Here is a 17,782-nt window from a genome sequence, read left to right as displayed (position 1 = left end):
GCTCCTAGCTCCTGGCTTCAGATTGGCACAGCTCCGGCTGTTGCAGCCAATTGGGGAGTGAACCATTGGATGAAAGACCTCTCTCTCTCTCTCTCTGCCTCTGTTTCTCTCTGAGACTTTCAAATAAATAAATAAATCTTTTAAAAAACAAAAAGAACACTGTCTTCCAATTAAGTAACTACATCTTTAAGAATAAATTAAACATATCTCCAATTTGGATACTTCCAGAAGATAAAAACTCAAAAACAGTTTTCCACATTTTCTCCTTGTCTTTTCTTATAAATTCTCTTGCAAATTGAATTTTCATGAAGGTAATTGATAGCACTTTACTTAGAAAGAAATTCAATGTAAAACAAATGATTTGATTTCTCATAATTGGAAAAACAGCTTTCCATAAAACAACCTTGTGGAAATTTCTCTATATGAGTACTACTATTTGTGTAATGGCAGAAAATAAAAACAGAGATGACTGTAATGTAGACTTTTGTTCTACCATTCTTGATCTTCAATTTCATTCTTCAATAATATGATTCTGAAGGCAATACTTAGTTTATTTTCATGTTCAAGTGTATGTGTAAAACTTAACTACATAAATTCCATGTCTATCCATAGACTATTATATATAAATCAGACCTTAATGTGAATTTATGTCCAGCTCTAGTATGCTAATTTGTTGTATTATACATGCCTGTTTTTCACAATTGTGCCACACAATGATGAAAGGTAAGACTTCCATATTTCAGGGAATGCATTTTTCATTGCCATGCCATCTATGTACAGTATTAGGTTTTCCTTTTTCAAATCTGAAGGGATAATGCACATGCATTTAAGTGAAAATTCTGTGGGTCAGTGTCTACCAACTAAATATCAAGCCAGGCAGTCAGTCTAAATGTATTTTTTTAAGACAGTTGTTATGTAAACCTCCTGCAATCTACACTCCACATTAGAAGAATTTAGCAGTAACTAGGAAGGAGTGAATGTAACAAACCAAATATATGCATTCAAGCTACATCACTCAGGAAAGCAGATTAGCACAGCCTCTGCCAGTCATGAGACACAGAGCAGGACAATAAGAGACTTTGTTTAAGGGGTACTCCTGGGTTCTCATCCCATGTCCTCTCTACGTCATTAATATTCTGATAGTTCAATGTCATTTTAAGGCTTCAAGAAGACGTAGATCACATAATCCCAATCACAATGAGAATTGATGAAGATAATAGGAAATGAATTAAGTGTTCATATACAAAATAAACTACTATTGTAAATACCAACAATGAACAACTGGAATTTGAAATGGAATCAACATTTTTTTAAGATTTTATTTACAAAATAAACTACTATTGTAAATACCAACAATGAACAACTGGAATTTGAAATGGAAGCAATATTTTTTTAAGATTTTATTTATTTTTATTTGAAAATTGGAGTTACTCAGAGAGAGCAAATGCAGAGAGAGAGAGAGAGGTCTTCCTTCTGATGGTTCACTCCCCACTTGGCCACAATGGCCAGAGCTGTGTCAATCTGAAGCTAGGAGCCAGGAGCTTCCTCTGGGTGTCCCATGGCAGTGCAGGGGCCCAAGGACTTGGGCCATCTTCTACTGCTTTCCAAGGCTATTACAGAGAGCCAGATCAGAAGTGGAGCAGACAGGTCTTGAACCAGCACCCATATGGGATGCCAGCACTTCAGGCCAGGGTTTTAACCCTCTATACCACAGCACTGGCCCAGGAAACAATATTATTAACAATACAGAAAAAAGAGAAACAAGGAAAAGGGAAGCTAGATATATAAATAGAAATACAGACATATGATGAGATAGAAAAGAGGAAGCAGAAAAAGCAGAGGCAGAAACTGAATGAGGAGGAAGAGGAGGAGGAAGATGAAAAGAGGAGGAGGAGGAGGAAGAAATGTTATGAACTATAAATCCATGAAAATACATACAAAATGTATGGGAAAAATTATGAAAAAACCTAAATCAATGGATTTTACGTCTTAATCTGAAAAACACAATAGTATTAAGATATTCATTCTTCCCACATGAACCAAAAGATTCAGCATGGTCCAATAAAAATTCCAGTAAGCTGTCCTGTAGACAATGATCAACATTTTTCTGAATTTGTAAACTGTAGACATTGTTGAATAATAGTAAATCTGAGGAATAAACATTTATTGATTTCATGTTTTATTATAAACATACAGTAATCAAAAGATCATGATGTTGGGTAAAGAAGAAATGTGGCTAAAGGGGATGGCATAAATATATGGAGGTAAATATTTATACTTAACTGATCTTGGTGAAAGGTACAGAGAAGAACATGTATTCCTTTTAAGATTTTTTTTGAGCAATACAGTTACAAGCAGAGAAATGGAAAAACAGAGAGAAAGGTCTTCCATCCACTGGTTCACTCCCCAAATGTCCACAATGGACAGAGCTGTGTTGATCCAAAGCCAAGAACCAGGGGCTTCTTCCAGGTCTACTACATCAGTGCACAGGTCCAAGCACTTGGGCCTTCTTCTACTGCTTTCCCAGGCCATAATAGAGAGCTGTATCGGAAGAGGAGAAACCAGGACATGCATCAGTGCCCATATGAGATGTCAGCATCCCAGGCAGTGGCTGTGCCACTATGCCACAGTGCTGGCCCTTGATGAATATGTATTTATAACAATTGGATATAGTGCTCTTGGATGACCAAGTGGAGAAAAAAAGAGATACACATTTTAGACCTAACATATAAACTCATTCAACATAGTGAATAGACTTTTACATAGGTAAAATGAAAAAAGAAATTAATTGCATTAGTTTTATATGCAACACTGAATATATGATCAATAAAAATATAATGCAGACTTTAGTTTTATAAAGATTTATTTAATTTGAAAGTCAGAATTATACACACACACACACACACACACAGGGAGATAGAGGGTGACAGAGAGAGAAAGAGTGAGAGAGAGATATTTCTTCCATATGCTGGTTCATTCCTCAAGTGGTTATAACAACCAGCATTTGGCCAGGCTGAAGCCAGCAGCCAGGAGCTTCATCAAGGTCTCTCATATGGGTAATGGGGCCCAAACACTTGTGTCATATTTGGTTGCTTTCCTGGGCCATTATCAATGAACTGAAATAGAAGTGAAGCAGCCAGGACTTGTGCTAGTGTCCATAGGGCATGCCAAAACCACAGGCAATGGCTTTACCTGTTCTGCTACAATACTGGTCATGTAACATGTATTCTATTAAATTAAAAATGTCTTATATTCAAAAAGAATTTTTTAAAATAATGAAAAATACATCTTATCCTGGGAGAGAATATTAGCAAAGTATACATGTGGGGCTGGTATTACAAGATGTTGGGTGAAGCCACAGATTGCTATGCCATTTGTGTCCTGAATGCTCCATTTCCAATCCAGCTCCCTGCTAATATATATGGAAAAGCAGTGGAGGATTGCTTAAGTATTTAGACCTCTGTATCCATGAACGAAATTGAGATAAAGCTCCTGAATTAACCCAATCCTGGCCATTGCAGCAATTTTGGAAGTGAAGCAGTGGGTCAAAGATATTTCTTTCTGTCTTTTCCTCTCTGTAACTCGACCTTTCAAATAAGTAAATAAATAAATATATATTTAACAATAGCAGCAGTCATTGAATTAAAAATTAATAAAGACTGTAAAACTCAGCAATGAGGTGACAAATTATCAAATTTAAAAACAGCAAATTAACTAAGAATTGTCTTTACATTGAATATATGCAGATTAGAAAAAAGCACATAAAATTATGAGATAAGAGAAAGGACTGTAAAGAAAGAACTCAAATTAAACCAGCATTAAGCACTAATATTTTTGAGATAGATATAATAAACAAATAAACACAGCAGTGTAAAAATTGACAAGAATATCGAAAAAACAAAAATCACATTCATTATTGGTCAGAATATATAAGGGTACTTTACAAGACATCTGGAGGTGTGATTGTGAAGTCTTCAATAGTGTCACCATACAATGCAGCAAAGATGTCCATATAATTTACCCAGTTTATGTGAAAATACATATTCCACACTATCCAGCTTGAACATAAATGCAATAGTTTTATTCATATTGGATTTCACAGGTATGAAACCAAGATGCCCTGCAGTAGATGAACAGATAAACAAATTGTCACACAATATGGGGACATTTGAGGCACAACTGATGTGACAGCATACAAAACCACTGGGATGCAGATAGTGGGCTGGATTGGATTCATAGAGGCCCAGAGCCAAAGGAAGACACAGGGTACAGGTCAATAGCATAGACACCTGACAGAAGCAGCAGCTTTGGAAAGACACAGGGTGGTACCCAAAACTGCCAAAAGTTACTCTGTAAAAAGAAGTGTTGGAGATGAAGGAGCCCGGATATAGATTAAATGGAACAGGGAAGAACTTGGACAAGGATCTACCTCTCCTTCTGTCTCATCGACATTGTTCTGGGGGTATAGTCAGGGAAACTGACTGAGGAACAGGAAATATTAGGTAAAAGGGTCAATTTTTCACCAAGAAAACCTTGATATATATAATAGAACATAACCAAATATAAACTGATGAGAGGATTAAGCAAGATTCTTGGGTTCAAGTGCAATATATACAATGAAGGGTGTTACTAGGCACAAGAAAAAAACAAATAGGCAACATTTTTGAAGGACAAAATACAGACTAGGAAACAAATCTCTAGAAAGATCAATGAGACCAAGAAATAATACTCAACCGTTTGCAAATCAGTACTAAAAATCTCAAACTCACACAAAAATAAAAACAAGAATATAAAGAAAAGACCTAGAGCCCAAACACTGAGTAAACCGTAACTCACGGAAAACGTTTAAGGAGCCCCGAATCACAGGATCACAGACAATGGAACAGGGAAGTATTTCAGGAGATGGTCTGGAAGGTGTCGGCCCCCTCTGCTGTGGGAGTGTCGTGTCCCAGGAAGAGGAGAGACAGCTTCAAACTTGAGCCCAAGGCACCCACCTTATTCCCCCAACACAGCACAGTCCCAAGGCCCGCAGGCTGCATCTGATTGGCTGCGTCCCCTCTGACGCCATAAGTGCGCGCCATTGTGTTACCTACCCAAGCAGGTTGGCCTGGGCAACGCTGTGTGAATCTTCTTTCTGGGCTCCGCCGTTCTTTGCTTCCCGGCTCTGCTCCTGGTCGCGGCCTCCCGTGGTCAGCCTTTCCGCTCCCTGTTACAGAGACCTCAGGACCGGGACTCCTCAGAAGCTGGAAAATGGTGAGTGAGGTCCAGTCCCGTCAGGCCCGCAGGATGTGAGCTGGGCCACAGCCGGAGCCCTGAGGGTCTTGTCCTGGCCCTGTTTGCAGTGACTGTGGCTCATCTCTGGAGCCCCGAAACCGCCAACATTGTTGATGAGGACAGGAAGGAACTTAGAATTCAGACTTCAGATCTGGCTGTCACGTGAGTGAGAAGCTGATTTGCGGGTCCTCTGTCCCACCTTTCTCTCTAGGGATGACCGGAGTCTCCTGAATTGCAAACAAGGTTTAATGTCAGTAACCCGGTCCTTTCAGTGTAGCTCTTCCTAGGGCCCTGCGTAGCTTTATGTTAATAATAACACAAGATCTCAAACCAGGTAAATTATGAAAAAAGGGTGTTATTTGACTCAAGATTCTGCTCAAGGTTGCGAGGTAGCATCTGGCGATGGCTTCTTGTTGGCAGAGGCTTGGGGCGCCGCAGAAACCATGTGGCCAAATAAAGGGAGTGCTGGTGTGGCCAGGGCAAAGTGGCTTCTACAGCAGACCCTCTGGAGATAGTCCATTAATCATATGAATAGATTGAGCCTAATCATTACTTGGAATATTCCACTTGGTCCCATCGATTATGTTCTTATACTTGGAATTAAAGTTCCCCATGAGTTTCTTTTTTTTTTTCTTAAAAAAAAAGATTTATTTATTTATCTGAAAGTCAGAGTTATACAGAGAGAGGAGAGGCAGAGAGAGAGAGAGAGAGTCTTCCATTGGATCGTTCACTTCTCAATTGACCACATAGCTGGAGCTGCATCGATCCAAAGCCAGGAGCCAGGAGCTTCCTCTGGGTTTCCCACATGGGTGCAGGGGCCCAAGCACTTGGGCTGTCTTCTACTGCTTTCCCAGGCCATTGCAGAGATTGATCAGAGTGGAGCAGCCGGGTCTTGAACCTGCGCCCATATGGGATGTTGGCACTTCAGGCCAGGGTGTTAACCCACTGTGTCACAGAGCCAGCCCCAAAGAGTTTCAGAGGGATAAACCATATTCAATAAAGAGTATGAAGCCTGGCCCCCCCCCCAAAAAAAAAAAAAGATCTCAGGGCCATTTCCCTGGCATAGTGAGTAAAGCTGCTGCCTGCAGTGCTGGTATCCCAAATGGGTGCAGTTTCCAGTCCTGGCTGCTCCACTAATGTTCCAGCCCCCTGCTAATTCCTCTGGGAAAACACTTGGCGATAGCCCAAATCCTTGGCCCCTGCACTCATGTGGGAGACCTGGAAGAGGCTCCTGGCTCCTGGCTCCTGGGTTTGGATTGGCCCAGCTCTGGCCATTTCAGCCACTTGGGGAGTAAAGCAGCAAATGGAAGACCCCTCTCTCTTTTTCTCTTTCTCTCTCTCTCTCTCTGCCTCTCTGTAACTCTGCCTTTCATATAAATAAATAAATCTTTAAAAACAAACAAAAAATCAGTAAAAATGTCCAAATCTCCTCCCATGTTGCCAAATGCTAACTGCTCCTTGAAGTTCACAACACCATCAATGATTTTCTTTATGGCATATTTCATTCAGCTTCAGTTAAAACACTATTGCTAAAATAATATTGTCTTTTTTCCCCACAAGAAAATTCCTTAACCTTTTAAAACACTTATTTTCTGTCTATGAACCTATCCTATTAGAGGAAAGCTAAGAATGCTTACCTGACACCCAAGTGTAAAGAGATCTTTGTTTAAAATGGGTATTTGTAGTAGTGGTTAAGATGTTCCTAGGACTCCCACAGTCCCTCTCAGAGACCCCTGGTTTGCATTCCAGCTCTGCTTCCAACCTAATGTTCACCTGAGGAAGAGGCAGTATGGTTCAAGTACTTGGGTCCCAATCACCCACATAGGAGGATCTGATTTAATTCCAGCCTCCTGGCTTCAACATGGGCCAGCCCTGGCTTTTGCATGCATGTGAGGAGTGAACCATTTAGTGGAAGATCTCTCCGTGACTGTCTCTGCAGCTCTACTTGTGAAATAAAATACATTTTTAAAAAGCTGTCCATTTCTTCTTATCTCCCTTAAATGCAGACATCTTATTAAAATGTCATCAGTTTGAGAATCCCCTCGGAAGCTTTACAGGGCAATGTCTCCCTAACACACTCATCTCTTTCCCTTGTCCTGAGTTGTGGGTAATGACAGATTTTCCAGGGGCCAGATCCCTAGGAGTATCAGGTGAGTGCCAGCCCCTGGCTGTTTCTTCCTAAAGAACAGTAGTAAGAAGGGGGACATTGGATGTCTCTAAGGCAAATGGTATCTACTGTATACCCTCCATCAATGTTGCTAACCCATTGGGACACTAAAATTTCTTCTCCCAAGTTCAGTTCCCACTATGGGAGACATATTAGTGACAGCTAATTTGATGCTGATATTGAAGGGGCAGGACAGAAATGAGTTATGCCCTCTAGGTTCTATCTGCCTTACGCAGGAGGGAAATCTTTTGTAAAAGTAAATAAAGACCTGACCTAGCTAAGTGGTGCCAGATTTGAAAAGCAAATGCACATGCATTTTGCATCCACAGATTTGGTTTAATCAGAGTATAATTTGTCAATTTTGAATGTCTAGGAAGATCAGTTTCTGTTGGCTGAGAAAGTTTAAATTTGAGATTATTTTCATGACTGGTATAATAAAAATTTTACTTGACTTGATCATTTTTGGCTCAGAGATCCTAAGATCTCTGAAATTTCCTGAATGGTAGGCCTGGCTCTGTTCCTGCCTAACACACACATTTCAGATGGTAGCTACGTCTATGTTAATGAGATGACTCTGGGTAGGATCCCTAAATAACATCAGAATGGGGACAGGGCATCAGAAAGAGCCAATACTTGCTTTCCACTGGCATCTTCATGGGGCTGCATGGTGCTTATTTTTATATTTAGTCTATGTCTTTATGTTTGCCTTTAAAATATATTTATGCATCTTCAGTTGATATATAAAATATCATATGTCTTTTATGTGATGAGAACACTTAAAATCTAATTTCTTCATTATTTTCCTTAGTAGAACACATTGTTATTAACTATTGTTATCATGTTGTACAATGTACATTTTCAAGTTATTCTTCCTATGGGGTTGAAATTTATTCTCCTTTGAGCAACATGACCTCAAATCCCCTCCATGTCTCTTTAAATTTAAATAATTTTCCTGTAGATCCAAAGTTGGATCTTGGTCTTAATTGAACTGTGTCAGTCTCTTAATTGGAGTCATTAGTTAATACACATTTAAGATGATGATTGCTGTATTTGGATTAATATGCAGCATATTTGAAATTGGTTCCCCTTTATTATAATTCTTTCTTAAAGTCTTACTGATTTGTATTTGTTTGAAAAAGATCTAGAGACAGAGGAAGAGAAAGATCTTTTATTTTATTTTTTTGACAGGCAGGAGTGGACAGTGAGAGAGACAGAGAGAAAGGTCTTCCTTTTTCTGTTGATTCACCCCCCAGTGGCTGCTGTGGCCTGTGTGCTGTGGCCAGCGTACCGTGTTGATCCATAGCCAGGAGCCAGATGCTTCTCCTGGTCTCCCATGTGGTTGCAGGACCCAAGGACTTAGGCCATCCTCCACTGCACTCCCGGGCCATAGCAGAGAGCTGGATTGGAAGAGGAGCAACTGGGACAGAATCTGGTGCCCTGCCTGGGACTAGAACCCGGTGTGCCGGTACCACAAGCAGAGGATTAGCCTATTGAGCCACGGTGCCAGCCCAAGATGTTATCTAATGTTTTAGTCTCTGAATGCCTGCAACAATTGTGGTTAATTCAAGCTAAGCACAGGAGCCAACAAGTCCTTCCAGGTTTCCCACATGTGTGGCAGAGATCCAAACACTAGAAGCATGAACTGCTGCCTGCCACAGTATGCATTAGAGGGAAATTGTATCAGAACTGGAAAAGCTGTACTCAGACCTGACATTCTGATATGGGATGTGATCATCAGAAGTAGTGTGTAAAATGCTCCACCCAACACCCAACACTGTCTTTGTTCATAAAGTTTCCCTAGTTTTCTCACTTACCACTTTATTTTTTTTAAGATTTATTTTATTTATTTGAAAGGCAGAATTGCAGAGAGAGGTAGAGAGAGAGAGAGAGGTCTTCCATCTGCTGGTTCACTCCCTAGATGGCTGCAATGGCTGGAACTGCACCGATTCAAAACCAGGAGCCAGGAGCTCCTTTTGGGTCTCCCGCATGGGTACAGGGGCCCAAGGACGTGGGCCATCTTCCACTGCTTTCCAAGGCTATAGCAGAGAGCTGGATCGGAAGAGGAGCAACCGGGACTTGAACCGGAGCCCATATGGGATGCCAGTGCTGCAGGCCAGGGTGTTAACCCACTGTGCCACAGTGCCAGCCCCTTATCACTTTATTTTTCAAAACATTTATGCATCTATTTTATTTATGAGCAGAGAGACACACAATGCGAAACAAGAGGGAATTGCCATCTGCAAGTTCATTCTCCAAGTTCCTGTGTGATAATTGTGATTTTCCTGGACAAAGATATAAGCCAAGAAATTAATCTTGAAATTGAGATGGCAGAGATGCAAAAATCACGTCATTACCTACTTCGTTCCAGGGTATGCATTAGCACAAAGTGGGAATTGGGAATGTAGCCAAGACTAAAACACTGGACTCCAGTGTGGGATGGTGGCATTCAGAACTCTCTCTTAACCACTATACCAAAGGCCCACATCTTCTCACTAAAGTTGAGCATTCTATTAAGATGTCAAGGATATATGCTTTCTAATATTTTAAAATAATTTCTCTAGAGTTTGCAGTGTACATTATCAAATAACCCAAACCCACTTTCAAGTAACATGCTATTTTTTAGGTAGTGCAGATAACTTTTAATAGAATTTTCCCAATCCCTTCCTCCTACCTTCTGTATAATTTGTCATTCCTTTTATCTATCAGAAGTTGTAATGACTGAGTTGATATCATTTTGGATAAACCTTTTTTCTGGTAAATTATGTAGAAACAAACAAAGTGAATTCCTTTTTGTACCTTCACTTAATTTTTTAAAGATTTATTTATTTATTTGAAGGGCAGTTGCAGAGAAGCAGAGGTATAGTGAGAGTGAGAGAGAGAGAGAGGGAGAGAAGTCTTCCATCTGCTGGTTCACTCCCCAGATAGCCTCAATGGCCGGAGCTGTGCTGATCTGAAGCCAGGAACCAGGAGCTTCCTTCTGGTCTTCCCATGTGGGTGCAGGAGCCTAAGGACTTGGGCCATCTCCCATTGCTTTCCCAGGTCATAGCAGAGAGCTGGATTGGAAGTGAAACAGCCAGGACTCAAACCAGTGCCCATATGGGAAGTGGGCACTGCAGGAGGCAGCTTTACCTGCTACTGTTAGAGTCTGAAAAAGCCCACCGCCCGAGGAATGACTCCAAGAGACTTTTCTCTCATGCAACCAGCAAAGGGTTAAAGATTTATTGATTACCCAGCATGCTGGGGCTGTCTGATCATACATGAACAGAGCAGCCCCGAATAATCAAAGGTTAGGGTTTATAAAGGCAAAAACCGCAAAACTGGGAAGGGGGGAATACATGGTTGCTATGCACGGTTGCTATACACAGTTGCTAAAATCAAAAGAGAGTATATGGTTACTGGGGTCAACATAACCTAAAACCTAAGTGAAATTAATATTTATCATAATCTTGACAATACCAGTTACAATATTACAATTAGCAATTAGGACTTGACATTAATGTAAGACACAGACAAATCACATCTTTATTATTAGCCCAGGTAACCCAGGTGCAACCTTTCTACTTTTAAGCTTGAGCAATCATGCTAGGGGGTTTTTGTGCATTGCCAAGGGTGATGTAGTGCACTGCTATTGTCCGACTATTTGAGATCATAGTTTCAGACCAGAGACTCATGGTGGGGGGGGGGGTGCTTTCTCAGAATAGAGTCTCAAGTGCTCCAAAATGGAGTCCCTACTGTCAAGGTGCTACTTCACTCTGTCTTATTTTTACAGCTGTACCAGGAAGGTTTAAACCTGTAAGCTTAAGCTTAACTTTTTACACCCGCACATATACAATTTTAACTCTTCACTACACCACAGCGCCTGTCCCTATTCAGGTCCTTTTACTGGTTAACTATATTGTTTCTTGTTGCTACTGTGCAGTTTTTCCAGTTCTGTATGTATTCTGTGTATCAGTCCTTTGTCAGATGCATAGTTTGCAAATGTTTTAGCTCGTTCAATTGGTTATATCTTCCTTTTGGTGGCTGTTTTGTTTATATTTTTGTTTTTGGTTTTAGGAATCTTCTTAGTTGATATCAAAATTATATATTTGTGTTTTTACTGCCCACACTTTTGGGATCTTATTCAAAGCTATTGCTTATGCCAGTGTTGTAGAGTTCCCTGTCTTCTTTATGAGATTTATGTCTTACATTAAGTTCATTGAGTAAATTTGTTTTTTGTGTAGGGTAACATTGGGGCAATCTCCTTTCAGTCTTCTGAGTATGAATACCCATTTTCCTCTGGACAATTACTGAAAAGATTTCTTTCTTTAGCATATTTTTGGAGTATCTGTCAAATGTAAATTATCTGTGGATGTACGGGTTTCTTTCTGGGACCTCTATTCTGTCCCATTGGTCTATGTGTCTGTTTTAATGCCAGTGGTTATAATATCTGTTATAAAGCAATACATATAATATATTACATATTATATGTATTATAATATATTATAATCATAATATAATATATATTATATATAATTATAATATATAATATAATCATAATATAATATATTATATAATATGTAATATGTATGCAATATAGTATAATTATATATTATTATATTATATATGTATTAACAAATATTATAGTATACTATCTGTTATAAATATCTGTATTGAATTCAGATATTTTAGTGATACCAGAATGCTGTTCTTCAGTATTGCTTTGGCTGTTTGGGGTACTTTTTGACCCCATATTAATTCTCCAAAACATTGATTAATTTGAAAGTTGGAATATTAGAGAAAGAGAGGGAGAGACAGAAAGAGATATTCCAACTGTTGATTCACTCCTCAAATGGTCACAGTGGCCAGGCCTGGGCCAGATGGAAGTTAGGAGCCAAGAGCTTCATTTGAGTCCTCCATGTGGGTGGCAGGGCCTCAAGTACTTGAGCTGCCTTCCATTGCTATCCCAGGCCATTAGCTGAGAGCTGGCTCAGAAGTGGACCACTTAGGACTCAAACCAGAGCACATCTGGGATACCAGCATCACAGATGGGGGCTTTATGTGATATGCCACAATGCTGACCCCAATTCCATATTATTTTTAAGTTCATTTTGTGTAATACTATGAAGAATTTATTTGTGTTCTGATGGCAGTTTTTAACCTTTTCTCTTCAATTCCTTTCATCACTATTTGTACATTTTTTCTTGCAGAGGTCTTTCACATCCTGGGTTATATTTATTCCAAGGTCTTTTGTTTTCTTGCAGCTGTTGTGAATCCAATTTTTTTATAGTTTTCAGTGAGTTCACTATTGGATACGAAAGTGCTCCCGATTCTTCTGTGTTCATTTTGTATCCCGCAACTTTGGTGAATCCATTGATCAGTTACAGAAGTCTCTTGGTAGAGTCATTTGGTTTCTCTGTGTATAGAATTGTGTCATCTGGAAACAGAACATAATTTGCTTTCTTCTTTCCTGTTAGCAGCCTTTCTTTCTGCCACTTGCCTACTTTTTTGGTGCAAACTTTCAGTGCAATATTGAATAACAGTGGTTAGACTCAGCATTCTTGTCTGGCTCCAGATCTTGAATGAAATGCTTTCAGCTCTTTGCCATTCTGCATAATGTTAGATATGGGTTAATAATATACAGGCTTTACTGTATTGAGGTATGATCCTTCTAAAAATATGTTGCTCACAATTTTGTCATAAATTGATGTTAATTTTTGAATGCTTTAATTACCCCAATTGAGATCATTCTAATGATGTTATCCATCATCTTGTTGATGTGATTTATTTTCTTTTTGATTTGCATGCATTTAACTATCCCTTATACCCCCAGGACACATCCTAATTGGTTTTTATTTGCTGTAGGATTTGATGGCTAGTCTTATGAAAATTTTATATCTATAATCATCAGGCATATTGGTCTATAGTTTTATATTTGAAAGATAGACAGAGATCTCTCTGCCGACTCACTCCAATATTGGAATCTAGACAATTCTTTCTTCATGGATGACTTTGAAGGGGATTCATCTCTTTAAAGTGTTTGGAGTAATTTTAGAAGGACAGATGTTAGTCCTTTAAAAAAAGATAGAGAATTAGGCCGGCGCCATGGCTCAATAGGCTAATCCTCCACCTTGCGGTGCCGGCACACCAGGTTCTAGTCCTGGTCAGGGTGGCAGATTCTGTCCCAGTTGCCCCTCTCCCAGGCCAGCTGTCTGCTATGGCCCAGGAGTGCAGTGGAGGATGGCCCAAGTGCTTGGCCCTGTACCCTATGGGAGACCAGGTTAAGCACCTGGCTCCTGCCTTTGGATCAGCGTGGTGCGCTGGCCACGGCGGCCATTGGAGGGTGAACCAATGGCAAAAAGGAAGACCTTTCTCTCTGTCTCTCTCTCTCACTGTCCACTCTGCCTATCCAAAATAAATAAATAAAGATATAGAATTAGTAATGAAGACAATATTTTAAACGCATATAATTTTCTCAGAGAGATTACTAAATTAGCTGTATAAGGAATCCTAGTAAGGTTTTCAGCATTTTGGTAGTCACTTGTAATGTTGTTCAATGTATCTTTAAGTTTATTATCTGTGTGTTGTCAGTTCACGCACTGATTATCACTAGTTTCATGAGAATGGGGATGACTTACGGGATTTGAAATAGAAAAATTATAATAACACCAATCTTCGTAACATCTGTGCAGTCTATAATGTACATAAATAATAATGTGAGTCATTTATAAGATATTTGAGTTTAATTCCTTTTAGCTGATATGCCATTACTAGGTGGCAATTATAAACATAATTCATAATTCACTGAGCAAGCAAACAATAAAGTTGTAAGTTTCCTAGAGAGATTTCTGACATGACAGTGTGAGTAGTTGTGTGGACCCTCACTCCAGTAGAATTAATCAAAACAACTTTACAAACTAATATCCCTGCAAAGACTCTAGAAATGGTCTCAAAGACATTTAGCAGCTAAATATTAGGAAAATCTAAGATTTGCTAAGAGCAGAGGGACTCAGCAGTACTATTTAAATCTAGACCTGATTTCCCTCTCTCCTGCCCTGACTCAAAAGGAAGCTATTCCACACAGGAACAATGGGAAACATAGGGCTCTGCTTGCTGGGAGCTGCCACCTGGGGAGAAAGACATCTTGATTTCTCCTATCTGAAGCTACCTGATGCCAGAATTATGTTCTTTATAAATACAGCTGAGAGATAGGGCTCAATCCCACTCAAGTGACAGAGGCTCTATATTGGTCAGAACACTTGGATTTCCTAGTACACTCAACATCCATAGTAGACAAATCTATACAAACAGCATATTTGTAGTGGCTTTAGTTTCAAAGCATTGGGGACATGGAAGAAAAGCAAAAGAGTACTCTTTTTTTTACTTATTTATTTGTGTTTATTTTATTTTTCTATTTTATTTATTTATTTGAAAGGCAGAATTACAGAGTGGGAAAGAAGGATCTTCCATCAGCTGGTTCACTCTCCCCAAATGGCTTCAATGGCTGTGGCTGGAAGGCTACAGTCCAACACTCCATTTAAGTCTCCCACATGAGTTCAGAGTCCCAAGGCCCAATGGGATGCCAATATTGCAGAGGGTGGCTTGATCTATTGTGTCACAACACTAATTCCTTTTGCTAATTTTAGAAGCAAGGAGAGGGGGAAGATATCAAAATGCTCACATCAGTGAGGCTGAGTTAACTTAAACCTGGGAGCTACTGAGGTAGGCATGGCAGTACAGCAGGCTGAGCCATGGATGGGGATGCCCATGTCCCATATCAGCATGCTGGGTCAGGTGCTAGCCATTGTGCTTTCAATTCATATTGAATACTGAATTTTTTTTGCTAATGTGCAATGGAGGCAGCAGATGAAGGCAGACTTGAATTTCTGCCTTCCATACTGGAGACCTGGATGGAATTCCTCAACCATGTTGGGCTTGCCACGGCCCTAAATGTTAGGGGCATTAGGCAGAGTTATCTAGTCAAAGGGAAATTCCTCTCTCTCTCTCCATTTCCAAATGATTAGTCAATTACTCTTAAATAATTTAACAAAATCAAGACTTGGGAACTCAATCTAGGCTTCCAACATGGCCCAAATTTTCTTAACTACTTGAGTGTTTTACTTATGGTTGATGTGGTTCCAGGTGGGCATTAGCAGAAATATGGAATTAGGAATGCAGCTGGGAATGAAATCCAGGCATTCTGGGATGTGTGTGTCCCAAGAAGCATCTTTTGCTCTTTTAAGATTTATTTATTTATTTTACTTTCTTCAGATTTTATTTATTTATTTGAGAGATAGAGTTACAGACAGTGAGAGGGAGAGATGAGAGAAAAGTCTTCCATCCACTGGTTTACTTCCCAAATGGCCACAATGATCAGAGCTGTGCCAACCCAAAGCCAGGATTCAGGAGCTTCTTCCAGGTCTTCCACATGGGTGCAGAGACCCAAGAATCTGAGCCATTGTCTACTGCTTCCTCAGACCATAGCAGAGAGCTGGATCAGAAGAGGAGCAGCCAGGACTAGAACCAGTGCCCATATGGGATGCCAGTGCCTAAGACAGAGGCTTAACATACTGAGCCACAACACCTGACTCTTGAGTTACTTTTAAGAGTTATTTATTTATTTGAAAGAGAGAGAGAGAGAGAGAGGCAGAGAGAGAGAGAGAGAGTATGAGATCTCTCATCAGCTGTTTCACACCCCAAGTGACCTCAATGTTAAGAGCTGGGCTGATCCAAAGCCAGGAGCTTCTTCTGGGTCTTCAACATGGGTGCAGGGGCCCAAGCACTTGGGCCATCTTCCACTGCTTTCCCAGGAAAATTAGCAGGGTGCTGGATCAGCAGTGGCATAACTAGGATTTGAACTGGTGCCCATATGGGATGCTGGTGCTGCAGGTGGCAGCTGTACCCACTATGCCACAGTGCCAGACCTAAAGCAGCATCTTCACCACTAGATTCACCTCACCTTTTTTCTTTTGGGTGATTATAAATTTATTGTGGTGATAGGTACATGTAACTGAAGACTGAATTGCATGATAAGTGAATTATATTCTCATCTCTGTGCTACTTAAAATTTTTATATAAGGGTCCAACATTGTGGTATAGTGGGTGAGGCTGCCAGGTGTGATGCTGGCATCCTATTTGAGCACTGGTTCATGACCTGGCTGCTCCACATAAGACCCATCTCTCTGCCAATGTGATTGGGAAAGCAGCAGAAGATGGTCCAAGTGCTTGGGGAACTGCACCCCCCACCAGGGGAAATCTGGATGGAACTTCTGGCTCCTGGCTTCTCTTGACCAAGCCCTGGCCATTGCAGCCATGTGTGGAATGAACCAGAAGATACAAGATTTCTATCTCTGTGTCTCCTTTTCTTGATGTCACTCTATGTTCTGTTTTTTTGTTTGTTTGTTTGTTTGTTTGTTTTGTTTTGTTTTTTAAAGGTTATGTGAGGGACTAATGTGAAATAGTGGGCTAAGCCACTTCCAGAAGTGCCAGAATCCCATGTGGGCACTGACTTAATTCCTGGCTGCTCCACTTTCTATCAGGCTCTCTGGTAATGCATCTGAGAAAACAGCAGAAGATAGTCCAGCTGCTCGGGCTGCTACAGCTGGCATGGGAGACCCAGAAGGAGTTTAAGGCTCCTGGCTTCATCTTGGCCAAGCCCTCCCTATTGTAGTCAGTTGGGGATAGATCTCCATCTCTCTCTCTCTCTCTCTCTCTCTAATTCTGACTTTTAAATTAAGAAAAATAAATCTTTTTAAAGAAGTTATATGATTTCTTACTTACTTAAGGTATACTAAGCTGATCTTCTGTATATTAAGATAATCGAAAATGAATCTTGATGTGAATGGAAGGGGAGAGGGAGTGGGAAAGGGGAGGGTTGTGGGTGGGAGGGACGGTATGGGGGGGGAAGCCATTGTAACACATGAGTCGTACTTTGGAAATTTATATTCATTAAATAAAAGATAAAAAAAAGAAGTTATATGATTTCTGATAAATTGTACAATTAAATAATTGTATTTAATTTTTCATATTTTTGTAATTCAGTATTTCAATCTCAAATTCACATAAAATTTTACTTTCTTCTGTAAGTTACACAACATATTCATATGTAGTTATGGATATAAATGCAATAGCAAGTGATCCAGTATATAAACTAGATGGATAATGATGATTGTTTTAAGATCAAGGTATTATAGGAGAGGTGACATTAATCTTGTCTGCATGTCTTTTTAAAGAATATATTTACAAAATAAATTAATACAAAAAGAAATATGGTCAGACACATAGGTACCTGATTAGATATTTTAGTAGTGATGAGTCAGAAAAGACCAACCTTAGGCATTAGCCTTGTGATAGAGTAGTTTTAGT

General features: G+C 39.9%; 2 long non-coding RNA genes across 2 annotated transcripts; one reads left to right on the top strand and one right to left on the bottom strand.

Moving 5' to 3' along the window:
- Window positions 1–2,162: 2,162 nt before the first annotated feature.
- LOC138844894 (uncharacterized) lies at window positions 2,163–5,035 on the bottom strand. The gene is made up of 2 exons (XR_011381316.2): window positions 4,837–5,035; window positions 2,163–2,541 (listed from the first exon to the last, which is right to left on the bottom strand). It is a non-coding gene; the product is annotated as an uncharacterized LOC138844894 (long non-coding RNA).
- Window positions 5,036–5,050: 15 nt separating this feature from the next.
- On the top strand, window positions 5,051–7,573 carry LOC149122865 (uncharacterized). The gene is made up of 3 exons (XR_016219965.1): window positions 5,051–5,253; window positions 5,343–5,436; window positions 7,024–7,573. It is a non-coding gene; the product is annotated as an uncharacterized LOC149122865 (long non-coding RNA).
- Window positions 7,574–17,782: the final 10,209 nt, after the last annotated feature.

Source organism: Oryctolagus cuniculus, chromosome 13, assembly GCF_051225735.1.
Source record: "Oryctolagus cuniculus isolate XC-2025 breed Fujian yellow rabbit chromosome 13, ASM5122573v1, whole genome shotgun sequence".
Taxonomy (NCBI): domain Eukaryota; kingdom Metazoa; phylum Chordata; class Mammalia; order Lagomorpha; family Leporidae; genus Oryctolagus; species Oryctolagus cuniculus.
This window is presented reverse-complemented; position numbering and strand designations above follow the sequence as displayed.